Genomic DNA, 8470 nt, shown 5'->3' with positions numbered 1-8470 from the left:
AGAGGCCACTATGCTTCCTGTTTGATGGCCCAGGAGACTAAACTTGACAAAGTTTATAACTTGCCCAAATCATTCAACTAGTATCTGAAAGAACTGTTTTTGTTGTTTTTCAATCATCAATATTGAATTATTCAACTTGTAGGATAAAAAGTATAAATCTTGGAGATGTTCCTAAGTGACTAAATTTTTTGACATATTAAACTACTCTCATGGATGTTTCACTCCTAGAAAGAAATTACTAAAAGTAACAGAACTCAAGCCGCTGCTGTAATTTCACAATTTTCCAGCAGATCAGCACCTAAGCTATGATTTGTGCAGTTTTCATGACTCGAAACCCAGGTTTCAGGAGGTTAAGTCTGTTTGTGTTTATAGTTCAATACTGATACTCCTATGAGTTAGAACCTGCGTTAACAGTACTTGCTAATTCTGTCCTTTCCAGATGAGAATTGTCTATGCTGAAATCAAGGCCAGATAGCTAAGGAGTTGGTTCACAGAGGAAGCTGGTAGTTGGTAGGTGTTGGAGAGTTTTGCTTTGGCTGATTGTTAATCGATGAAAAATACGTGTTCAATTCAGGAAACAAAAATATACTCATACTCATTCATTAATCAAGTATTTATTAAGAACTAACCAAGTTCCAGGCACAATTGTTGGATATTGAGCAGATAAGTCCCTGCTTCTATGGAGCGAGCTATCCTACTTAATTAGAAGTATGGAATTCTAATTTTTAGAAATGTAATTGTCTAATAAACAAACAAATAAACTAGAAAATATTGTGTCAAATGATGATAAGTACAAAAAGGAAGTTGTGTGGTGACATGGGTACCATTTGCCACAGAGGTAAGAGAAGGCCTCTCAAGATAAAGTGTCATTTTAACAGGAGAGGCCCAGGGTGGCTGATATGAAGAAAAGATTCCAAGCAGAAGAACTAGCAGGTGCCCAGCCCTGAGGTGAGAGCAGGTTTGGCACATTCATAGCCCACAGAAGTTTGATGTGTTTGGAAAGGAGCAGGGTGGGGTTGGAAGTGACACAAGAGAGGGCACTAATAGATTAGGTCCTGGGGATAGTGGTGAGGAGGGAAAGATGCAGATTTTGTAGAGCCGTAAGGATCACAGCCAAATTTTAAAATTTTCCCTCAGAGTGAACGGGGAGCAATTGGCAAATTTTGAGTGGAGGACAGGTATGATCCAACTTAGTCTTTCCAAGAGTCACCCTGGAAGTTACAGCACAAATAGTCCCTAAGGGCAGCAAGGTGGAAACAGGGAAGGGAGTTAGGAAGCAATAATTCTGCCACGAAATGAGAGAAGCAGTGGTGAAATGTGAGACGTATGTTATAGTAGATATATCCGAACGCAAAAATAGCAAGATATGATGATAGATTGGATGTGAGATGTGACAGAAAGAAAGGAATCTAAGGTGACTGAGGTTGTTGACATGAGTAACTGAAGAATGGATTGGCCACATTCTGATGGGGCAGGTTAGGAGGAACAGGTAGAAGACAAAGAGGAATTCAGAGATGGGTCTTGAACCTGTTAAGGTGTGATGCTTCTTAGATATTCAAATAGTAGTGAATATACAAGTGTGAACCGTAGGTGAGCAGTCTACGGGAGAGATAAAAACTTTGGAGCCATTAGCATTACATAGTTAAAAGCCTTAAGTGTGAACAAGATCACTTACAAATTAAATATAGACAGAGAATGATAAAGATCCAAGCACTGAGATCTGAGGAATCCAATGTTTAAAGGTCATAAGGCCGACAATCTAGTAAGGTACTAAGAAAATGCAGCCCTGGAGGCCAGGTGAGAAAAGGGTTTGAAGGAGAAGGTGTGTCAAAGGCATCTGATAAGTTCATTCACTTGAGGACTGAGAAATGGCCATTGAATATAACATTGCATGGACACTAGTAATTAATGTTGGGCAGTTTCATTTCAGAGGTGGGGGGAAATTGGGCTTGGAAGGAATTCAGGAGGAATTTAAAGGAGATAAGCTGGCAATAGCTCAGATTGTATAGTCACAGTATGGTGACTATATTTTCCTAACAAAAATTCAGGCTATATGGTTTCATATATCATCCATTTGGTGTTGGGACATTTAAACTTAAAACTGTTCCAGCAAATCCAAGACCTACACTGGTAAATTACAATGCGAGTACATTTACACTTGACTTTCCCTTTTATAGAGCAAACCCCGTGTAACTTTATCTTCACAAATCTTCAATTCCTAAAGACAGCTTGTCACAGCAGGCATCCTACAGTAGACTGATATATGTGTATCAAAAGTTTTAGTCCTCGTATGATTTAGTAGGATGTTTCCTGAAGCATACGGCCAAATACTATTTCTAAATTTAAAATACCCTACATATGATGTTTATGCAAGTGTGCATACTACCACATTTTCTCCCCATGAATAATGCATATCCTATGCAACCTGAGTCCAAAATAAATTTTTAAAATGCTAAACATCTAATAATCTATGTTAAACACAAGAATACATCTTCTGTGCTTGATAATATAAGCCTTGAAATAAAAGGAGTTACTGGGTTAATTACACACAGAAAACAAAGAAGGTCAAATAATTTTCTCCATCTCTCTCATTATATATTTTTCCTGCCATTCATTACCACAATGGTTTAAATAAATAAATTATTTAAGTGAATCCTGCTTTAAAACCATAAGGCATGGTGTTTATTCTCTGAACACTAGATAATGAATGGGTCATCCTAGACCAGTGTTAAAAGGTGGAGGCAGTGGCAAGTGTACACATCTGGAAACAAAGGATGCAAATATGGTTACTACTGATGCTTTTCTACTTCAAACAAGTAAGGCAACCTCGGTCCAGGCTAAATCATCTGAAAATTATCTTATTACAAATTTAGATTAAAGAGGAAAATGCAATGGTGACTACTGAGCTGTAATACTGCTTGTGACTGATTATTTTTAATGGGTTGATTAACTTGTCAGCTAGAACTCAATGAGGTATGCTAGCTACTAATTAAATAATTCTGTCACCACTGCCTTTAAGAAAATGAACTCTGGATTCAACAGTCAGGACATTAGGGATTGAATTTTAGCTCTATGATATACCAGCAATGCGACATTTTAGGTTACGTAAACTTGGGTCTTAGTTATACTATCCACAAATTAATAACATCATAGTTATTATTATTATTGTGTGTGTTAGAGAGAGAAACTTAAGTGACATAATATGCTCCCTGGTCAATTTCCTCGTGTCTTCAGACACTTCACGTCCTAATTATTTCCTGTCCTGTATCTTCAATTTCTTTCTCTCTTCTGCTCAAATTATTTTAAACTTAATCTCTCCCTTGGCCACAGACACACACACACACACACACACACACACACACACACACACACGCCCCTCCCATCTTTTTTTCCTGCCTCACCTTTAGAGCCAATCTTTTTTAAAAGAGTGGTCCACATATTCCTGTTTATCTATCTATCTATCTATCTATCTATCATCTATCTATCTATTGATCGATCTATCGATCTATCTATCTATGTCATTATTTTCCATACAAATCTTTCCAGGTAACTACAAATCAATCTCCATCAACAGAAATGTATTAATATTAACCCAACACTCACTTTTTCTCCTATATGCCTATTTCCCAGGTTTATGACCTGAACAACAAGACACATATTGTTTCTTGTCCAGGTCACAAACCTTGGAAAATAATCTCAACACATCCCCTTCCCCATCCCACTACAATTACTATAATATATGACCAAGTACTATTAAGTTCACCCATATCACTCTATTCACTTCTCTCTGATGTCACAGTTAGACTGAGTTATATCCTCAATCATTTATTGTGTGATTTCCCCCAACAGCCTCCTAACTGGGCTCCTTGCAAGCGTCTTGCCGCTACCCAATGTATTATCTATATGAAGCCAGAATATTTCTACATGCAATCCCATCATATCTTCCTCCTTCTTAAGACCTTTCAGTGGCTCCCTATTTCATATTTCCCTATTTCCTTGGGATAGAATCTAAGTGTCGTGAGATTAAGTCTTGTTTAAAAAGTCAATTTTGATCTAAATGAGACTAATCTCCTCACCCCTCTCCTTTAAGCTCTACATCATTGATTTTGAGTCAGTTGTCCTGCCCTCGTTTTTTTTTTTTTTTTACGTGTACCATGTTCTCCCACCTCTAGACTTTCACATTCAATTATCTCCCCAGGCAACCTTTCATTATCCCAAATTTGGAACAAATGCCCACATCATGAAATCTTCTCAGTCAGCATATCTCCCACTGTTACGCTTTCCACATTATGATAATATTGACCATTTCACTCTGAGAGCCACATCGATATATCTGTTGAGTTTAAATTGGATACCTTAGAATTATCGTAGTGCTTGGTATTTAGTAACAGATCAATTAAAAAGTCTGAGAAAGAACTGTGTAAATTGTTAAGCATTATATAATTGCAAGTAATATTACTTTACTGAAATTCTTAAAAAAGATAAGCATAGACAATTTAAATTTGATTACACCTATAGCCATATGATTGGTTTTACTATTTACATTTATATTTGTGGAGGAGCAACTATTTACTTAATTTACAAACTATTATAATGAAAAAAAGCTTCTTTTCTGGTTTTGTGTGTTGAATTTCAATTGTACTGTCACTATATGTAACATCTTTTTATTCACGGTTTATAAGATATATAGATGTGTGCTTTTTTTAGATCAGTTTGAAAATACAGGCATATCTTGGCTTTTTACAATGAATAATGTAATGGTGGGCTTCTATTAAGTTTAATATGCCTTTTTAAAGATTCAATACTAGTTCATATAAACAAAGGAAGAAATCACAATTTTCAGGAATCCTGAGGCAAATTCTTTTAAAAAGGGAATAATCTGTCAACAAATAATCAGTCTCAATTTCAGTGTGGTGAAAAAAAAATGCTCTAGTTTGTTTTCCCAAAGAAATTCCGATCTATATTGCCAAAATAATAATCATTAGTGTGTTGGTTCATGATAGAAAATAAGCACAAACGTAATTAGCTGCTACATAAGTTTAAAATCTATAACTAAATACATCATTTAATAAGTTGCAGCAAGCTACTGAAAGCTCTCCCAGAAGCCTTTAAAATGTTATAGTTCTTCATAAAATCCTTTCTTCTTAGGGAGCTATTTAAACTGTGCTCATATAACTTGCCTAAAACAACCCATTTGGATCTTGGAAGGCAATGTAACTCAACAGTGGATATTTAATTAACCACTGTCTCATCAAGTGGATTTTTCTTCTGAAGCTATCAAACAAAACAAAACAAAAAAACTGAAAATAAAAGTTATAAATAAATAACTTAGATGGTAGTGTTTTTGTCATCTATTGTTAAATAATGAATAATCCCCAAATTTAGTGGCTTCAAACAATAATTGTTTCTCATGACTCTGTGAGTTGACTGGAATTGGCAGGAATGTTCTTTGGTAACTAAAGTCACTCTGGGACTGCATTCAACTGGTTGCTGAGCTGTGGCTATAACATCCAAGATGACCTTCATCTTCCATGATCTCTCTGCACATCATCCTGTCATCATTCAACAGCCCATCCAAGCTTCTTTACAGCATAGTATCTGGCTCTAAGAAACAAGACCCAACATTCAAATGCTTTATCAAGCCTCTACTGCATCACACTTGCAAATGCCCCATTGGCCAAAGTAAGTCGCATAGCCAAACCCATTTTCAAGATGGAAAAAAAACTACACAAAGTCTTGGAAATTAGAAGGGACGGTCCTTGAGAGCCACCAATGGAAGTCTACCATAGACAGTTAAGTTTGTATACTTATGCTATCTGGCCACTTATTAAAAGTCAAAGCTCAACTCTCCACCAGCTTCTATATACCAGCTTCTAAAACCTAATTTAATTAAGATGGCCTTTCTTCCTATGATCTGATCCTTTAATTTAAATATTAAAAACTTTGAAATATATATATTTATAAAGAAGGATTTTTTTATATATTGATTTGCATTTAATTTCCTTAAAGTCCTGAAGCTTCATACATAATTCCATTTGTGTCCTTGAACCCTATTATAAAATTTGGATTTTATCAGTCTTTGAATTGTTTTCATTTTGACATGTAAGTTTATGTGGTATAATATTCTTTAATGTTGGTTTGGAAAGAAAAGTTTAACGTTGCTTTTATTTAGAAGTCACAATAGCATATTACCTGCTTGGAAGAAACTTGCTATTTCCAGAGTCATGACCTTATTATGCAATGTTTCCCAGCCTAGTTCAACAACTAGACTGAGGTTTTGTCAGTTGGAACACTTTCCATTCATTCTGAATTTCACTATCATCTTGAAATTCAGAGTTGGAAGACCAGAGAAAATACTGGCTGAGTTGACTTTCATCATTTCAACAGTTCCTGGAATTGTAGATCGTCTTCCCATGTAAATAAAAAGAGATTCTCTTAAGGTTTCTTGCGATCTTTGTCTCAGCCTTTTTGAAAATAAATAATTAAATAGTGAAATTTAGAGTAGGGGAGGATTCTGTTGATTACTGAGTTACCTTACTTCTCTTTTGGTTCTATAATTGCCATAAATTTATGCCATGTACTTCATCCTCCAAAATGGGTTTTGTATTATAAATAATTAACCAGAACCAATAGTTGTTGCTTGAAATTAAGAAATTGAAACAATACAGTTAGAGTTGGGAGGACCTTCATAGTGTCCCACTGGGAAGAAAAAATGATGTAGAGTAAAACAGACTAATGCATTGATTAATGCAATTGGCCAGAATATGAAAAATCTAGAAATTTGATCAACTGCCTAGAAGTATGATCTTGGATACTAAAGATACCTCATAGAAAGTGGGCATCCCCCATCAATACCAATGATTTTTCATGATATTGTCCCATCTCTAATAAAATATGAATGGTATTTTAAATTTCCAACCTTCTCTTTGTCTAGACATCAAAAATAACACCAGATTTAATTTGGAATTATACGTCTGAATATGCAACAGAATATTCTAATGCTACTAAGTGAAAATGAATACAATTATATGAATTTATCTGCCAACATGCATTTGTTAACCAGACCAGCATTTGGACAACTTGAGTTCTCTCTCTCTTCCAGAAAACTCTCTTGACCTAAAATATTCCACACTATAAGTTTGAAACACGGTGATCTCCTTAGCCAGCGTCACCTGTCACTGACATACTCTTTGCCACATTGACTTTATAATTTCAGATGGTATCTTATATTTTTTTACTTTGGTGTATCACAACTTGCTTCTCGTCTCTTGTGTTTCAGACAACTTTACTCCCACTGAGTGACTAACCACCATGTTTCTGAATCTCAGCTGGGAACACAGCCCTAACTGCTCATTTGTGCTCTCTTACTCTGAACTCTATTCCAACTCTGATAAACCTCTTTATAGTGATGTAGTAGGATTGCCCCAAGCCTCTTCCTCTGGGACAGAAAATCACTTAAGAACCACAATTTTATTTGCAACTTTTTATCAAGCAATTCACTACAGCATGCTGTTCTGATACTGACACAGAAAGAGGGACACAGTGGAGGCTTTTTCACTGCATCTGCAAGGTGACCACAGAAAATCAGCCTGCAGGAGCTGTGGCCAGAATGCGAGACATGATGAGGTGTGTCCAAGCCTGGGCCTGCCAGAGCCCGTCAGGTGGAATGAAGGCTCTCACTATATTGGCTCCCCACCACAAGGGCACAATTTGTCCCAGTGCTGCTGCATAAAAGCAGCCAAAGAAGGCATGGAAGAGTGATATATGAAAAGGGGAATTATAAGGTTTGCATGCTGGTATTTTCAGGGGAACTCTACACTTCAGCAAGTGATGACACGCCATCAATATCCTTCCATAAAACACATATAGATACTAACGAATAAATATGCAATAGAGTCAAGTTTTCAATGGGCACAAACTATAGCAATTCATCTAGGAAAAGCATACCATCTGAAGTAAATGAAAAATTAGATGTATTTGTTTGCGGGCATAAATATCAGCACGAAATCACTTTTTCATTTTCTTGCTTAGCTCTAGGAGAAACTGTATTTTCAGGAAAACTATGTTTAGACTGGATCAGGTCACTCTGGCAATGTATTGTTTAAGAGAAAAAAAACAAATAATGGGTGACAACTTAGGAGACTGACATATTTAAGGTGGAGAAGCATAGTTTTGATTGCTTGGCACCTAGTAGTTTTGTTGCTATTGTAGTTTTGGTAAAACTTAATTTTAAATATATTTAGGACGGGCCGAGTGGCTCAGTTGGTTAAGAGCTTGCTCAAGAGTGCAAGCTCTGAGCAACAGTGGTTTGAGTCCCGGCCAGAGCTGAGCTGCCACTGAGCTGCCAACAGGTGGCAGGATGGCTCAGCTAAAAAAAAAATCTTTAAATATAAGTATAGCACAGTTGTTACACCTAGTCTTCTCACACACATGTAAGTACAAGCAAAAAGCTCCTCTACCTTTTATCCTC

This window comes from Hipposideros armiger, unplaced genomic scaffold (genome assembly GCF_001890085.2).
Source record: "Hipposideros armiger isolate ML-2016 unplaced genomic scaffold, ASM189008v1 scaffold_65, whole genome shotgun sequence".
Classification (NCBI taxonomy): Eukaryota; Metazoa; Chordata; class Mammalia; order Chiroptera; family Hipposideridae; genus Hipposideros; species Hipposideros armiger.
Note: the sequence above shows the minus strand (reverse complement) of the source record.